This window comes from Chiloscyllium punctatum, chromosome 4, assembly GCF_047496795.1.
Source record: "Chiloscyllium punctatum isolate Juve2018m chromosome 4, sChiPun1.3, whole genome shotgun sequence".
Taxonomy (NCBI): Eukaryota; Metazoa; Chordata; class Chondrichthyes; order Orectolobiformes; family Hemiscylliidae; genus Chiloscyllium; species Chiloscyllium punctatum.
The window spans coordinates 31,314,638-31,333,723 of NC_092742.1; the positions used below are offsets into that span (position 1 = coordinate 31,314,638).

General features: G+C 40.2%; 1 protein-coding gene across 2 annotated transcripts in view; it reads left to right on the forward strand.

The window, feature by feature from the left end:
• Positions 1-19,086, forward strand: part of prima1 (proline rich membrane anchor 1) — a 349,594-nt gene that overhangs the window by 143,010 nt on the left and 187,498 nt on the right. The gene's annotated exons all lie outside the window — the stretch shown is intronic.

A 19,086-nucleotide genomic window follows, 5' to 3' on the forward strand; every position in this document is an offset into this window, starting at 1 on the left:
AGGTTAGATCTCATGGAATAAAGGGAGAACTAGCCATTTGGATACAGAACTGGCTCAAAGGTAGAAGACAGAGGGTAGTGGTGGAGGGTTGTTTTTCAGATTGGAGGCCTGTGACCAGTGGAGTGCCACAAGGATCGGTTCTGGGCCCTCTGCTTTTTGTCATTTACATAAATGATTTGGATGCGAACATAAGAGGAAGAGTTAGTAAGTTTGGAGATGACACCAAAATTGGAGGTGTAGTGGACAGCGAAGAGGGTTACCTCAGATTACAACAGGATCTGGACCAGATGGGCCAATGGGCTGAGAAGTGGCAGATGGAGTTTAATTCAGGTAAATGCGAGGTGCTGCATTTTAGGAAAGCAAACCTTAGCAGGACTTATACACTTAATGGTAAGGTACTAGGGAGTGTTGCTGAACAAAGAGACCTTGGAGTGCAGGTTCATAGCTCCTTGAAAGTGGAGTCGCAGGTAGATAGGATAGTATGCTTTCCTTTATTGGTCAGAGTATTGAGTACAGGAGTTGGGAGGTCATGTTGCGGCTGTACAGGACATTGGTTAGGCCACTGTGGGAATATTGCGTGCAGTTCTGGTCTCTTTCCTATTGGAAAGATGTTGTGAAACTTGAATGGGTTCAGAAAAGATTTACAAGGATGTTGCCAGGGTTGGAGGATCAGAGCTATAGGGAGAGGCTGAACAGGCTGGAGCTGTTTTCCCTGGAGCGTCAGAGGCTGAGGGGAGAGCTAATAGAGGTTTACAAAATTATGAGGGGCATAGATAGGATAAATAGACAAAGTCTTTTCCCTGGGGTGGGGGAGTCCAGAACTAGAGGGCATAGGTTTAGGGTGAGAGGGGAAAGATATAAAAGAGACCTAAGGGGCAACGTTTTCATGCAGAGAGTGGTATGTGTATGGAATGAGCTGCCAGAGGATGTGGTGGAGTCTGGTACAATTGCAACATTTAAGAGGCATTTGGATGGGTATATGAATAGGAAGGGTTTGGAGGGATATGGGCCGGGTGCTGGCAGGTGGGAATAGATTGGGTTGGTCAGCATGGACGGGTTGGACTGAAGGGTCTGTTACATGCTGTACATCTCTATGAATCTATGACTCTAAATCAATTGTAACCTATCCAATATTTCCTCAGAACACAAATTCTCTATTCATGGCAACACTATCATGATTCTTTCCTGTACCCATTCCAGAGCAGTCACATGTTTCTTTAATGCATTGATCAGAATTGCAAGTAGTAATCTACCTATTGTCTAACTAGGGTTTAAGAGAGTTCTAGAGAATCCTCCCTGCCCTTATACTCCACACCTTAGCACTTAAAGGAATGTATCATGCATGTCTTTTTAACTACCTTCCCACCTACAAGGATCTGTGGACATGCACTCTGATGTCCCTGTGTTCTTTCGCATTTCTCAGTATTTTACCATCTATTTTGTATTCCTTTGTTTGCTTTCTTCATTACATTATCTCACATGTCCCAGGATTAAATTGCATTGGCCACTTCTTTGCCCAATAGACAGCTTCAATGATATTTTCCTGCAGTCTACAGCTTTCCCTGTCACTGTCAACTGCATAGCCATTTCTTGTGTTATCATCAGAGTTGCCTTCTGTGTATAAATGTAAATTATTGATATATATATATATATATAAAAATAACAAAAAAAATGGAAACTAGCACTGAATTTGGTAAAACTTCATGAAAACAACCTCCCAGTCACAAAAGTAACAATCAACCATAAACCTTTGCTTTCTGTCAGTGAGCTAGGTTTTGAGTCACCTTGCTACTTGTCTTCGGATTACATGGACGCTACTTTTAAGGTTTACCACTAAGATTAGGCTGACTGGCTTGTCATTATTTTGACTCCATGTTAAATAATGTTATATTTTTAGTCGTCATCTAATCCTTCAGCATCATGCCTGTGGCCAACAGGGAGTGGAAAACCCCTGTTTTTTTTCTAATTTTGTTTCTGGCAACAATTTGGCATGCATTGCACCTGGGCTACTTTCAAACAGTCAGTCCATGTGATATTTTCTAAATTCCTACTTTGTAAATAGAATCAGAAATAGAACCAGTCTGACTCAAGATTGGAATACAGACAGACTCTAACCTCACACCTTGAATGCATTGCCTGAGCTGAGATGGCGCGTGTTTTCTTTTATAAAACCTTAAGTTATCTCAGGAATGTGACTTGAAAGAAGTTCTGGGATTTATCTACTAATGAATAGAAACTTGTAACCACCTGATGAAGCTAGTGCTTCCAAAATCTCTTGGACTATAACCTGATGTTGTGTGATTTTTAACTGTCCACCCTAGTCCAGCATGAGCCCCTCCAAGTCACTGTAACCCATTGTAAATGATTAAAGACTTAACAGCAGTCGAGGTTTGTTCAATACATTACATCAATTGTATGACACTTTAATCTTTTACCTATAAATTCTGTGTCCTATGATTCTGCCCCACTAGCTACCTGTCAAAGGAGTTGTGCTCCAAAAGCTAATACTTCCAAATAAACCTGTTGGACTATAAACTGGTGTTGTGTAATTTCTAATTTCTAATAAATAGTAATTCTTGTTAAGTACAGAAACCGGGCCCATGTTTTCTATCAACCTTGGTCTGAAAAATCAGTTAGATTGGGGAATGCTATATACTTACTTTGAGATCTTTAACTTTTAGATTAGATTACTTACAGTGTGGAAACAGGCCCTTCGGCCCAGCAAGTCCACACCGACCCGCCACTCACCCACACCCATTCCCCTACGTTTTACCCTTTGACCTAACACTATGGGCAATTTAGCATGGCCAATTCACCTAACCTGCACATTTTTGGACTGTGGGAGGAAACCGGAGCACCCGGAGGAAACTCGCACAGACACTGGAGAATGTGCAAACTCCACACAGACAGTTGCCTGAGGCGGGAATTGAATCCAGGTCCTTGGCGCTGTGAGGCAGCGCTGCTAACCATGCAGATGATCTCTAATTAACCCATGCCTTTCTAAATGGATATAAATTTACTCATTCAGGATTATCTCCAATAGTTTCCCTACCATAGTGTGAGACTCACCAGCCTGTAATTTCCTGGTTAATCTCTACCACTCCTCTTAAATGATGGAATCATATTACCCATCCTCCAGTCTTCTGGCACTTATCCTGTAGCTAGTGAGGAATTAAAAATTTGTGTCACAGCCCTTGCAATTTCTTGCCTCACCTCCCACAGCCACCTGGGATACAAATCATCTGGGCCAGGGGATTTGTCTGTTTTTAAAATATATGTAATTATTTCTAGAGAGTAGTCTCCAGGTCTCTTAATATGTAATAATTACTAAGGAACTTCTAGAATCTAAAAATGTCAGACACTAAAGCCTTAAGACATTGAATTAACTTACTTTGCTGTCTTTTATTAGACTTGTTGTTTTATGTCAGACAATAGCTAATACGATTAGACGTGGATAATCTAATCCCTGGCAGAGACAAGAGGTAAGCTACCCAAGAAAGAGACCTTGCCAACTCAAACACAACAATCACTGTAGATTTGCGTTAGTTTTAGTGTGACTCTTACAAAACAAAAAGTGAACTGCATGTAGCAAGTTTTTTTTCATTTATGAGTAAGACTGTCATTTCATCTTGCTTGACATTTCAACTTGAAGTACCAGTTGAGAGAAATTTGAGACAAATTCAGCTCTCGAATATGGTGCTTACATCTCTTATTGTAATCATCAATAAAATCTGAATTTATTCTTTAAGAAACAAGGCTAAAAGTATGTGCTGAATCAGCCTGCTCCCTGAAAGTTTAAATCAGCAGAGGTGTTTTTTCCAAATATCTATTGAAAGGCAAACACCAGTTACATGTTATTGAGTTATATGGTTCAAAATATTAAAATATTGCGCCAGTGATTAGATTCTTAACTGTTGAAGGGCTTTTGCCCGAAATGTCGATTTCGAAGCTCCTTGGATGCTGCCTGAACTGCTGTGCTCTTCCAGCACCACTAATCCAGAATCTGGTTTCCAGCATCTGCAGTCATTGTTTTTCCCTTGTTGTATGAAAGTGTTGTATTTTCTCAAATAACCACTTCTGGTACTTTGTGGTATTTGTCACCTTTGCCAGTGTGTGGTACTGGGTAAGGGCTGTTTGAGGTGGTTCACTGCCACCAATTATCCTTTGTCTTTGCTTCATCTAAGGTCTATCCAGTGATTAGTAGTAGAAAATGCATCACTGGCGAATCTCTACAGAAGAGATGCTGTTCTTAAGAAGGTTTATTGCATGCTACCAGAGGGGTAGCACAGGTAACTCAGTAGCTAGCACTGTTGCCCTCACAGCATGAGGAACCTGGGTTCAATTCCAGCACTGGGTGACTAGCTATGTGGAGTTTGCATAGAGGTGTTACTGGATCTGGTTAGGATGTTCTTCGGATGGCTGAATGGCCTTTTTCTGCATTGTAGGGATTCGATGGTTCTATGAATTGCATGCTGTATTTGATCAGGTGTAATTACAGGGACCTTAGCTGCTGGTACGTTTACTCCCTCTGGAAGATTGTTAACTCCTTTCTCCACCCACAGATTGTATGTGACATCTGTGGAATGGGTGCTGCCAGTGTAACATGCACATTAACCCCTTCAGAGCCAGTACTTACTACAACAGGCAGAACCAGGAGGAATAGAAGGATGTCCAGTTGGTAGATCAATGCACTCATATGTTGAAATGTGTAAGTGCGATAGTTTAAGATGGACTGGACAAGGAAAAAGTTCCTGATGAAGGGCTCTTGCCTGAAACGTCGATTCTCCTGCATCCTTGGATGCTGCCTGACTTGCTGTGCTTTTTCCAGCACCACACTCTCGACTCTGATCTCCAGCATCTACAGTCCTCATTTTCTCCCTGGACAAGGAAAAGTCAAGGTCAAGAACTCCCTGCAGGCTTGACCCTTTTTATAAGACTGGTTATTACATATTACTGTGAAATACTACAATGTATGTTATTCAGCAATATGCTAGGCTCTAAATGTACTGGACATTATTGAAAAGCTGTTCCATGAACTCTACCACCTAATGCTAATGTGACTACTGTACGTTTCTAATGTTCACAAGGCTAGACTTCAGGTTACTACCTAACTCTCTATGCTTTTCTCTCTTCCCTGTTTAAATCCACCCACATTATGCCAGTTATGTCCAGTGAGGAACAGTTCCATGATGTCAACACATTTACTCCAGAGTCCTAAAGCCCTTACACAGCACCTCACCTGCAGTGATAAACATTAATCACCATTTGTGTACCTTCTCAAATGAGTTATTGAGATTACTTCAATGCAGAATCTTTACTATAGAGTTTTATTTTACATGTCCCACCCCTTCAAAGTCTTTGATTTGATTCATTTGTACTAATGGGTGGAGTCAGGAAAGAGTAGAAACACTTGAGTCTTTTTCTCTATGGCTTCGGTTGGATCAGCAATACTCGTTGGAAGGTCTTGTATTAATGTTACTACAGAAATGTCTGGGGATGTCAGGTTGTATCTTCTTTTCTATCATTAGTGTCTGGATTTAGTAATGGTGTTAATAACAGTGATAGGTAGTTGTTCCCCACATAAACTTGATCCATGACTGGGATGGTTAGTTTGTGAAGGTTCTGCTCCAAGGCAATGTACATGTCAGCTTGAAAATGATTTGGTTTATGCCTGGCATGTTCTTTAGACTATAGCTCATCTTTGAATAATGTTTGCTTTTCCCACAACAGATACATTGTTGTTTTGGTGCAGGACAGTTTATCTTCACTGATACGGGGTTTTGAAAAAAGATGCTTTAGCATTAGATTATTTAGGAGTTTGCACTGATGTTACTTCTGGTACATTTTTCAGAGGACAGGTCTATTTCCTTCAGTTGAATGGCTTATGTGCTTTAAGTAGTCAACACTCTTTGCTTTAAATAGAACTTCTGCTGCACAGTGCTTCTTAAAACAATTTTCTAGCCTATGTATTCTTATGCTATTTGATTGCTCATTCTAGAATGACCCTTGTTTGATTGAAGAAGTTCAGTTCCAATTTATCTGAGAGACCAATGATGATTTTGTTGCATCTGTGTTCTTGTTGTAACTTTTCTGAGGTGTGAGGCTCAGGTAATACATACATATAGGTCATTACTGAAGCTAACAACAGACTCTCTGGTGGATAGTATCAGATCTTGAAACATGATCTTGCCAGTGGCCTATTTGTGAAATAAAATATTGATCAAAAGTTGTTATGAAGTTGTCAAACATAATTTGCTTCTCAAAATCTTTTGCTTATAATATGGGATCCTATGTTTTTCCTAAAGAGTGGAGAAGTGTGTTAACCTGTTCAGCATTTAATTTGGTATTCAGTCCTGAAGTGTTCGAGATTTTAGAAATTATGCTTTTCACACGTTCAAATTTCTGATTTATCAAATGGATGGTAGTTTGAATTTTTCTGGAAGTATGTTTGTTAGAGGTGAATTTTGTTTCATTAGCTGATTGTTGATAGCACTTGAAGGTTTTGTTATTTTCTTGATTTGGCCAAGGATTGTTAGGATTTTGATATCTTTGTGCTACACTCAGTTTGTTGCCTTGCTGTAATGTTAAGTGATTAAAATTGCTATTGAATCTTTGTTATTGCAAAGATGGTTGTTGTTGTCGTAAAGTAAATATTGTGAAAGTTTCTATTGTTCTAAATGCTGTTTTCAATGTAAAGTTCCTTGAAATAACCTTAATCAATAAGATTAAATAATGTTTGACTATATCAAAGATGGCAGCCATGATGTCGCTTGCGCCAATTATTTTTCTGCATCTGATGCATTTTTGAGTTGCATTTGACAACGTGATCAGATTTGACACCATGTGATCAGATGTGAGTTTATTTCTGATTTGTTGTTCTTAGCAATAAAAATGAATATAATGTCTTTGCTCTGAATAAAACTTTCATTTTTCAGGCAGCTGTTAAATCTTAAAGATGTTATTGACTTCACTGTTACAGCTCTGAAACTTTAAATTCCAATAAGCGATTTTCATCCCTGATTCTTTTTTCAATTGATTTACTTCATTACTACTTCTGAAGAGTTTTGTTAACTTGCTTACCATTAACTTTGGCATCCTGGAATTGTTGAAGAATTTTGAAATCATTGTCAGTACATTGGAACATAGGAACAGAAGTAGGCCATTCAGCCCCTTGAACCTGACCCATCATTCAATGAGATCATGGCTGATCTTTGGCCTAACTACATATCACTGCCTTTAGCTCATGTTGTTTACTACGTTTGATTAACAAGAAAACTATCTCAGATGTAAAACTAAAAACTGATCCAGCATCCAATGCCATTTGTGAAAGAGCATTCTGAACATCTGTCACCCTCTGTGTCTAGAAATGCTTCCCAACATCTCTCCTGAATTATCTGGCCCTAATTCTTATATTATACCCCTTAGTCCTAGAATCTCCAACCAGTGAAAACAGTTTTTCTTTATCTACCCTGTCTTTTCCCATTAATATCTTGAAGCCATTGATCAGATCACACCTTAACCTTCTCAATTTCGAAAGAAAATAGGCCTGGTCTGTAAAATATCTCATCATGACTCCTGAAGTCCAGATATCACTCTTGTATACCTACTTTGCATTCCCTTCAAGACCAATCTATCCATTCTAACATATGGTGCCCACTTCTATGCATAGTACTCCAAGTGGGGTCTAACCAAGGTTTTGTAAACTGAAGCATAACTTCTGCATCCTCATACTCCAATCCTGTAAATATAAAGGCCAGCATTCCATTAGTTTTTTTGATTATTTTCTGCAGGTGTTTGTGGCATTTTAAAGGTCTATGCACTTGAACCCCCAACTCTCTTTGGACATTCACTGGATTTAACTTCATACTATCTAGAAAGTACCCTGATCTATCCTTTCTTGGTTCAAAATGGATAACCTCACACTTGCTTACATTGAACACCATCTGCTGCAGTTTTGCCCATTCACTTAGCATACAGTTGCAAAGGGATATGAATAGACCATCATTTACACTGGTTATAATGCTGCCTAATTTTTTGTCATCAGCAAATTTGGATAAATAACTTTCTATGCCATTATCCAGGTCATTAATAAAAATGTGAAATTAGGAAATAAAGTGAATAGTTGAGGCCCTAATACAGATCCTTGTGAGACATCACTGGTCACATTCTGCCGAGTTGAGTACCTACCCATTGTCCATACTTTTTGCTGCCTGCCACTCAACTAATTTCCCAGCCATGTCAGTAATTTGCCCTCAATTCTGTGGGCTTCTGCTTTAGTTAACAGTATCCTATGCAGGCATTACCAAATGCTTTCCTTGACTATATAAACTTCATCCATAGACATTTCCCTGTGCACTACCTTCATCACCTTTTCAAAGTATTAAGTGAGGTTTGTCAGGCATGACCTACATGTCATGTATCTATGTTGGCTCTCCCTGGTTAGTGTTAATTTACTCTATCCTTGATTATATCCTTGGAGTAACTTTATTAAGTTACTCCATCCTTGATTCCAACATCCTTGGAAATTATCCAACAGTTTTCCCACTACAGTTGTGAGACTAACTGGTCTGCATTTCCCTGAATTTCCTCTTTCGCCCTTCCTAAAAAAAATTTCTTCGAAAAACTCTATTTCGCTACTTGAGTTCTCAGATAGAAACATTGTTTCTGTTGTTTTTCTGTCCTTTAAGGGATTAAATTTGCTTTGGATATCAGGTAATCGACCTGTTTTTCAATTTCATTTATCCTTTTGGTTGCCAGTGGGCTTTCTCTGCTCTCACTATTTCTTTCTTTATATATCACTTGTGTCCCTTATTACATAGCGAGACTTCAGGCTTCTGCCTCGCTCTCCATTTGTTCCCTTCTGTCTTTAACTACACATGTATTGTACTATTTATGCCGAGTGAGGAGCAGCTGTATGAAATCTTTGCAATGTTGCTTTAGGGTCCTAAAGCCAATATTCAAAAAGCTTGCTTTCAATTGTCACAATTTGGCATTTGACCATTTTGTTTCTTGGTAAGCAAGGCATCACAAGAGGCTCTGCCCCTAAACTATAACAATTTTCAGTAAATTTATTTACATCTGGTTAACTCAACAATATTAAAAAATTATTGATAATAATAAAAAAACAAAGAAATAACATATGACTGTATCAACAATATCTTAATTATATTTCCGTAGCTCTTATTTACTTCAAGGATGCCTCCTTTTTCTTATAGGATTGTTGAAGATATGTCATTAAGTTACAAGAAGGAAAGGAACTTGTTAAGAACAAAAAAAGCACTATGGTAGAGGAAATGTATTATAGTACTTACTTGAAGAACACAAAATAATTTTGTTGAAAATGTATAACTGAAACAAAGATCGATTCCTCTGAATGCTACAGTTAATAAAATTCTGAACTTATTTTTATAAACAGATTAAAAGTTTCATAATACATGAAATCTTTATCCAATTAAATTATCACCTCTGGAATGAATACCGAGTTACCACTTAGAGTTTGAACTCCTGACTTCCTAAGATATCTCAAATGTACAGCCGTGTTTATTTACTGCTGAGTTATCAGTTGTGGAACGACCTGTGTTCACAGGCTGCAGTCATAGTTTCTTTTGTTTTCCCTGCCCACACAGTAAGACATGTCAGTTTGATGGGAATTTGTTATGCAGAGTGCAAAATGTTGAACACATTATTACCCAAAGCTGCCTACACAGCTGACCTAAGCAGAGTCTGAAGATATGTTGTTAATGCCTGTCTCACATGATAAACATCGGTGTTGAATAAAAAAGCCTGGGAACATTCCATATTAAAGCCTTGTTTTACTAGAAAGGGGAAAATTATATGATCATTCCAGATTATTTGGCAAACCTGTTCTTCAGTAATAACTTGCAAGAGGCACATTATTTTATGATCATTGATTTTCTCACACCAAAGAAGTGTTTGCCCAATTTTTTTCATAGATTTTTGTCCTCTCATAACATCGAGTTAAAATTCCTAGGGCTGAATTTTCCCAGAATTTGTCTAAATCCCAAAGTCATGGAAAGTTTCTCTCAGTGAGCGCTAGTGACTTTGTGTGTATAGTCTTGTGCAGCTCACCTCCACAGCATTGCTCCCTCGCTATCCTGTGGTCAGCAGCAGCCAAACCACTCCTGCTGCAGGTGCCATTATAAAACCACAGCCATGCACCATTTCAAATGCTGCCAGCCTGGTCAGAAGTAGCTACCTGTGTCAGTGGGGTGTCCATAGTCTGGACGTACGTGCAGCAGTGTCAAGGAAGGTTAATGACATTCTGCCCTCCTTGGGGATAGGTGTCTATGCCACCATCTCTCTCACACTCACTCAAACTTTGAGGGAATAGTTAGATATGGGGAAGTGACAGATGTAGTGAATCTATCAGGAAGGTTATTTATGTGATGGAACAAAGGGATTGGTTAAAGTGTGTCTGCTTTAACGCAAAAAAATGCCAGAAATAAGAGTGATGAACTTAGAGCATGGATCAGTACTTGGGATGATGATATTGTGGCCATAACGGAGACGTGGGTTTCACAGGGGCAGGACTGGTTGCTTGATGTTCCAGGGTTTAGAACTTGTAAAAAGAACAAGGAGGGTAGAAAAAGAGGAGGGAGTGTAGCAGTGCATCACAGCTACAGAAACAAAAGTTGTTGAGGAAGGTTTGTCTACTGAATCAGTATGGGTGGAAGTTAGGAACAGCAAGGGAGCAGCCAACTCATTGGGGGTTTTCTACAGACCCCCTATTAGCAGTAGAGAGATTGAAGAACTGATAAGGCAGCAGATTTTGGAAAAATGCAGACGTAGCAGGGTTGTTGTTATGGGTGACTTCAACTTCCTCAATATCACTGGAACCTCCTTAGTGCAGATGGTTTGAATGGAGCTGTTTTTGTCAGGTGTGTTCAGGAGGGTTTCCTTACTCAGTATGTAGACAGGCTGTTGAGGGGAGAGGGCATTTTGAATTTGGTGCTCATCAATGAGCCAGGACAGGTGTCAGACCTTGCGGTGGGAGAACACTTTGGTGACAGTGACCACAACTGCCTGACATTTACCATAGCCTTGAAGAAGGAAAGGAGCCATTACCAAGGGAAGATACTTAATTGGGGAAAAGAAATTATGACGCTATCAGACAGGAGTTGGGAAATACAGATTGGGAGCAACTGTTCCACAGAAAGGGCACAGCAGACATGTGGAGACTGTTTTAAGGAGCAGTTGTTGCGAGTGATGCGCAACTTCATTCCTCTGAGACAGGTAAGAAGGGGTAAACTTAAGGAGCCTTGGATGACAAGAACAGAGGAGCTTCTCATCAAAAGGAAAAAGGCAGCTTATGTAAGGTGGAGAAGCAAGGATCTAACACAGCTTTAGACCATTACAGGCTTACTAGAAAGGAGCACAGAAATGGACTGAGGAGAGACAGGAGGGAGCACGAAAAAGACTTGGCAGGAAGGATTAGGGAGAACCTAAAGGCATCTTACTCATACGTGATAAATAAGAGAATGAGCAGGTAGAAGGTAGGGTCGGTCAGGGATAGTGTAGGGAACTTGTGCATGGAGTCTGAGCAGATAGAGGAAGCACTAAATGAGTTTTTTGCTTTGGTTTTCACTAAGGAAAGGGACCTTGTTGTGAATGAGACCTTTGAGGAGCTAGGAAACAGGCTTGAACAGATCAAGATTGATGAAGTTGATGTGCTGGAAATTTTGGCAAAAATTAAGATTGATAAATCCCTAGGCCAGACCAGATTGCTATGCCATTAGCGAAGAGCTTTGCTTCCTCACTCTCCACGGGGTCGTACAGGAGGATTGGAGGGAGGTGAATGTTGTTCTTCTTTTCAAGAAGGGAAACAGGGAAATCCCTGACAATTACAGACCAGTCAGACTTAACATCTGGAATCAGCAAGGTTTTGGAAAGAATTCTGAGGGATAGGCTTTATGACTATTTGGAAAGGCATAGTGTGATTAAAGGCAGTCAGCATGGCTTTGTGAGGGGCAAGTCATGCCTCACAAATCTAATTGAGTTCTTTGGGGAGGTGATGAGACAGGTCGACTAAGGTCGAGCAGTGGATGTGGTGTATATGGACATCAGCAAGGCATTTTCTTTAAGGTTCCCACAGTAGGCTTATTCATAAATGCAGGAGGTATGGGATACAGGAAGATTTGGCTGTCTGAATTCAGAATTGGTTGGCTGACAGAAAGCAGAGAGTGGTTGTAGATGGAAAGTATTCTGCCTGGAGGTCAGTGGTGAGTGGGGTCCTGCAGTGCTTTGTTCTTGGGCCTCTGCTCTTTGTAGTTTGTATGAGGAGGTTGAGGGGTGGGTTAGTAAATTTGCCAATAACACAAAGGTTGGAGGTGCCGTTGATAGTATCGAGGGCTACTGCAGGCTTCAACATGACATAGACAGGATGCAGAGCTGAGCTGAGAAATGGAAAATTGAGTTCAACCTGGATAAATGCGAAATGATGCATTTTGGAAGGTTGAACTTGAATGCTAAACATAGGACTAAAGTCAGGATTCCTGGCAGTGTGGGGGAACAGAGGGATCTTGGTGTTCACGTGCATAGATCCCTCAAAGTTGCCATCCAAATAGATAGGGTTGTTAAGAAAGCATTTGGTGATTTGGCTTTCATTAACAGGGGGATCGAGTTTAAGAGCCATGAGGTTTTGCTGCAGCTCTCCAAGACCCTGGTGAGACCACACTTGGAATATTGTGTCCAGTTCTGGTCGCACTAATATAGGAAAGATACAGAGGCTTTGGAGAGGATGCAAAGAAAGTTGACCAGGCTGCTGCCTGGACTGGAGGGGCTTGCCTTATGAAGAAAGGTTGACTAAGCTTGGCCTTTTCTTGCTGGAGAGAAGGAGGAAGAGAGGAGACCTTATCGAGGTATACAAGGTGATGAGAGGCATGGATAGCGTCAATAGCCAGAGACGTTTCCCTAGGGCAGGATTAACTGGCATGAGGGTCATAGCTTTAAGATATTAGAAGGAAGGTATAAAGGAGACATCAAAGGTAGATTCTTTACACAGAGAGTTGTGAATGTATGGAATGCGTTGCCAGCTGTGGTGGTGGAAGCAGAGTCATTAGGGACATTTAAGAGACTGCTGGACATGCACATGGACAGCAGTGAGTTGAGGGGTGCGTAGGTTAGGTTATTTTATTTTTGATTAGGAATAATCCTCAGCACAACATCGGGGGCTGAAGGGCCTGTTCCGTGCTGTACTTTTCTCTGTTCTATGTTCTAAACATTGCCATTGTATCCACTTCTCCCCAAGGCTCATGATCCATCACTCTCAATTTGCATGCAGCTCTCACCACCGTATTCCCCAAACCACTAACTCCTCCTTCCCTTCTGCACTTGGTATTTGCTCATCTTTCTTGCCTGAGGATGATTTGAGAACTGCTCCCATTAGATTTCAGTCATGGCTGATAGGCTGAAGGTCATGCAGTATTTAATCTGATTTCACAAACTGTAGATGTGACATTAATGTCTGGTAGTGCTATGCTACAACATGTACATCCCTTGACTATTTATTGCTGGTATACACGACAGACTATCTGGCTTTATGCCTGTGCTAAATTGCAAGACAGACCAAGGTAGAGATGCTATAAGCACCAAGTGATTGAGTGATAAGGTAGCAAGCTAACAATGCTGAGATACACATAGATCCGCCACAAGTGATGTGTACCTGTCCCGTTCACAAAGTGGCCTCACAACAGCATCCTAATGTAAAGTGTTGGTGGATTCAAAGGGGTAGTACCAAAGAGCTGAATTGTATCATGTGATTCCCAAATATGTCACGATGATGTGGTGAGACTGGTGGTTTGCCAGTGGATGGGAGTGAAGATGCCAAGCAATCACTGCCCCTGGAGTTAGGATGTTAGGGAATGCTGGATGTTAGGGAATGCTGGATTTGCAGGATCCCACCAAGTAGCCATTTCGAGTTACTTAGAGTTTGGGAATTGATGCTATATAGCTCTCCTCCAGTATCTGGAAAAATAGCAAACTGCGTATAAACGAGGCATAATAGGTCATAATGTCATGTCGAGACCCTGCCAATGCACATAGATCATTCATTCTCTTGGGCACTGGATCTAGTTTCTCTTATGCTCCTATAGGCACAGTCACCTCGGTCCAGATTGCTTTGGTCACCTGGAGTCACCTTTTGTTGCAACCCCTCGGAATCATTTCATAGCTTCACTCCTGGATGGTGTGCAGGGGAACATCAAATGAAGCACTGCTGCAAGGTGAAACACCTTTTTGCCTGGTCTCTGACATCTCCAGAGTGGATGATGCTGTGTTGAGACTGGTGGTTTGTCGACAGATGGGAGTGAGGATGCCAAACAATCACTGCCCTTGGAGTGTGCCATAGATGTTGGGGAATGTTGGATTTTCTGGATACCGCCAGGTAGCCGTTCCAACTTCCGACTGAGCAGAGGTTAAATGATGCTCCTGGATTGCTGTCTGGGGGGTCTATCAAATAAAGGCAGCCAGAAGTTGGAATGGTGAGGTATGCAGTGGGATGGTGCGAGAGGAGTTTGGGTACAGAACGTGCTGCCTGCTAGCCGACTAAATCAGACTTTTGACCCATACAGAATACATGAGGAGTTGTGAAGAGCATAATTCCACCATAATGTCCACCACTCACTGGGGGCAGGAAAATAAACATGCAGTTTGGCCTCTGAACAAAAGAATTAGAGACCTGGAAATCTGTAAAATAAAATCAGAAAATGCTTAAAGGAAAGAAAAGGGTTAAGTTTTGGAGACAGAAAGTCATCTTCTGTGGATTTGGACTCTGTCCGAAGATCTCTCTAATCCAACAGATTGAATGCAGGTGATTAGGTAATAAGACTGATTAGACACTTCATCTAGACCTTACATTTAATAGAATGGCAGCTCAAAAGCTGGAAAACATGGTGATTTGAAGAAGGTGGGTGACCTTGAAGTGAGTTTTTATTTATGTTCCTGGCTTCTTTTTAATGACTCAGTCATCAAGGGAATGTCTTCAGAATTGTACATTTAATTGTGCCTTGATTTGCTCCAACAGCTCTTGTTTGCAAACATCAGCGCTGTGCACTGGCTCTTCACAAATCCCCAGCCATTCAGCTTTTACTGTCTCCCCTACGTTTTAATTTTTGGAAGATTTTACTACCACAGGAATTGAGGACGAGGGAGTGAATCACTTCCACAAGTGCCTAGGCTAGGCTGCTACCAAAGTACAGCCAGTTAATTTCCTACCACCCACTGTTATATGCAAATTTTTGCTTTGACATTATATCAGCCACCCATTAAACACATTATGCAAACCTTAATGCAACGATCTCTGCAGTTTTTGGTCCAGATGTTAACTCTTTTTAAAGCACAGCACTTTAAAGTCAATTGGCCATAATTTGTTGTAGGAGTGACTCCTGTGGGAGCATGTTTAGATTTATATTTATTTTGATGAAAAATCATTAAACATGAGAGTTCACAATGTTAGTACAAGAAAGCAGGACTCAAAATGTCCAGGCCAGACAACTATGTATCTGCTTAACCAATCAGAAATTAACACCATAAAGACATTCAAAATGGAATGGGTGGCTTCTATTATCAAATCAGGCACAGAAAGATAAATATAGAAAATTTTTAAAAATTGAGAAAGATATAAAAATCAATTTTATATTTTAAAATTTCTAATAATTAAAACCTGAAGGAATGATATTTACTTAACGCAACTCTTATGTCAATACATTTTAAGAGACTGAAGGGTTTTATGCCAGGAATGAATTTGCTAAAGTTTTGGGTCGTAACTACTGCACAAATATAGCAACATCATGTTATTCAGTGCATTTCAAAGGTGAGACAAGTAGAGAGAGAGATGATATTTTCATGAAGCCAAATGCTCAGATGTCAACTTTTGAAGTTACACTTTAAATTGCCTATCAGCCTTATACCTGAAGTTGCTGTTAAATTTGCATGAGTCATATCTCCCACAGATCTTCCAAGCTTCAGGCAAGCTCAATGGAAAGAATTTTGGCTAGATTCATTGAACAAAAGGAAGTATTGTTCACCAGTCAGAGGACTGATGGGAAACCTTCATTGCCTCTGTGGGGGACCCCTGACAAAAATAATAGCCCATCTGGTATTTAAAGGTGAGCCTCCTGACAGGCTGCCTCCAGAGCCCAAAACTATCAGAGATCTGTAATGTTTCACTGACAGCAATGCAAGCTTGGCCTATAGGCTGTTGCCAGTCATGTTCTATGAACCTCAGCTAAGATCATCATGGGATCCTTGGATACAGATAGATTCGAGGCTGTGGGGAGGTGGTCACTGAAGTGGGTGGATGTGTTGGAGAGAGGGCAGAGAGCATCAAGGGCAGGGGTTGGTTTTCAGTATGCAAACACCTTCCCATTGCCAGATCCTTCAATTTGGACTTTAGTGATACGAATAAAGCCTCGTCTCACCTCAAACATAATGGCAGGATGTTCTCTCACTACCATCAGGCTGATTTAGTAGCATGTTCCCTGCCATGACTGACAGCTTTATTTCCTCCCATACTCTCAAAATGTCTTTAATGACACTTGTGAGAAGCTATACCACTGAAAAGTAGAAAGGTAGAACAAAAGCCCTGTGAGCATGATCATATCCATTGAGTAAGCTATTAGCTTGTGCAAGATTCAATTCTAGTGCCTTTGGTCCACACCAGCAAGGTTTTCCACAACGCTAGTGATGTACTGTCATTTATAAACAGGAAGCTATAGGCAGCACAGGATATGCTGGAGGAAGAAAGCATTCCCACAGTCAATAATCTATCTGTTCCAATGGCATCAAGCTGTCATCTTCTACTCCTACCATATGAGTTACCTAAAAGCTATTGTTCATCTGATATATAAGATGAAGTAAAATGGAGACTAGACAATGGAGACAAATAATAATAATCATACATAACCATTTGAAATAAATTTGATGCCTTTATACTTTTAAACACCAAACTAATTTCTGTGGTAATACTAAAATGTTTTTTTCCATTTTCTATTACTCCTACATAGTGCAACACCTGGGGCTTCTGCTGAATGCCCTGCTGTGAGAACTGTGATACTTGCGAGGCACATCCTCTGAGGATACCTCCAAAAACTGGCTTTCCTCTGCTGAGGTTCCATGATTGGATTGGTTGTCTTTGTCTTGACAATTGTAATACGAATCTATTCTATCTCGGAAGGAGTTCCCTTTCAATATCCTACCTTGAATATTCAGGTGTAGGACATGATATTGCCCGATCACTCCAACAACTTGGAAAGCCTGAAAACAAGTTGCTAGTAATATGGTTCAGTTAAGTAGCTGCAGTGAAGCCGGCTTCACTAAATTTGGATTACTAACAAACTATCAGTTAAATTTGTACTTTTGAGTTCAGTCATGAGGGAATACTGTATATTTAGAGAATTTATCTGGAATTAGCCATTAGTGACACAGTGTCATGCTTGATCCAGTTGCAGAAACAGATCGCATCTTACTGTAGGTAGAGTTGGAAGGTTTCTTAATCAACACTCCTCCCCTACTGTGTACAAGTTGACTACCCTGCCTTGATTGGATTCATTTTGTTAAATGCTTTGGAAAATTACTTGGATGTATAAGTGAAGTTCATACTTTTTCTTTTGTTCCCAGAAAGATAATTTTTCTGATGATTTGAAACAATTGCAGGCCAATCCTGCTTCTGCAGACTGTAGGACACAGGGCTGCATCAGCATTGGCATCAACTACATATTAGGATTGATTCTAGTAACCTCCACCTTAGCATAACCTCAAAAAGGTTTCCCTAGCCCACTGTGAGGTAGCTAGAGTTCACCTGACAGTCTTCCCATCTGCAAAAGCAAACCACCTCCCCGATTCGCCCCCCTCCCCAACTCCCAATCAGGCAGCTGCTGGTAAAATGCCAACAGTCCACAGGGAGAGGCCCTCAATTGCTACCTATTGGACTCAATGGTCTTTGATCAGAGGGCCATCTTTCCCACTGCTGGCAAAGAGACAGGAAGATGATGGGAACACTATCCCATCACCTTCCCTCGACCTTTTGCAGCTATTCCCATTTCCCAGCTCTTCCCTAGTAGGCTGGTAAACTCCAACTCAATGAATCTATTTTTCTCTCAACAAACACATGCCAAATCTGCTGGACATTCTGACATTTTCTGTGTTTTTTTTAACTTCAGGATTGTAACATCTTTTGTTGTTTGCTTTTTGTCCTTTGCTGACTTCCTGTAAAAAAAAATGAAGGCCTCAAAAGAAAGACCTTTAAAACCGTGATCAAGAACTTTTTGGTATGTTGTGTTTAAAAGGAAAGAATTTGCTTTTTGAACATATAAGGAAAGCTTCCACAAATGATTCTTGGCTTAGTTGTGAAAAGCTTTCAGTATTGCTGTTACTTTAGACAGTTGAGGTCTTTGAAAATGCAGTTGCCTCTCTCTCTTGGATCTCCTTGTCACAAAATTTACATTCAAACTCATAGAAGGAAACAGAAACAAAGATGATAAAGTCGAGGTCAATATAAATCAAAGTAATTTTAATAGCTTTCTATATTGAAGTACACTCCTAGTCTAAGGCAAAAATGTAAATGAAACTGTCATGGTGCAGACTTTTTTCTGTTAGGATTGTGATAAAGACGAGAAGTAATAACAAACCACTGGATACCCTAATGCATGTTTTTCTTCTCAATTCATCCATGCTATACGGGATTTAAACAATTGCTAGCGAGTAGTACTTGATCAGTTTGTGACACTTGTAAAGTGGTCAGTTAAGACTCACTATATATTAGAGTTTATCTGTACAACATACTTTTCTCATTACTCCATAATGTAACCATTTCATGGCTTCAATATCAGTGATGTGGAGAAGCTGGTGGTGGACTGGGGTGGTCAAAGTTAAAAATTGTACAACACCAGATTGTAGTCCAACAGGTTTATTTGGAAGTACTAGCTTTCGGAGAACCACTCCTTCTTCAGATGGTTATGGATAAGGACCATAAGACACTGAATTTAAGATTACAGCAAAAAATTACAATGTCAAACAAGTAAAATGATATATTTCACAAACATCAATTGTTATTAAGTCTTTGAAGTTAAC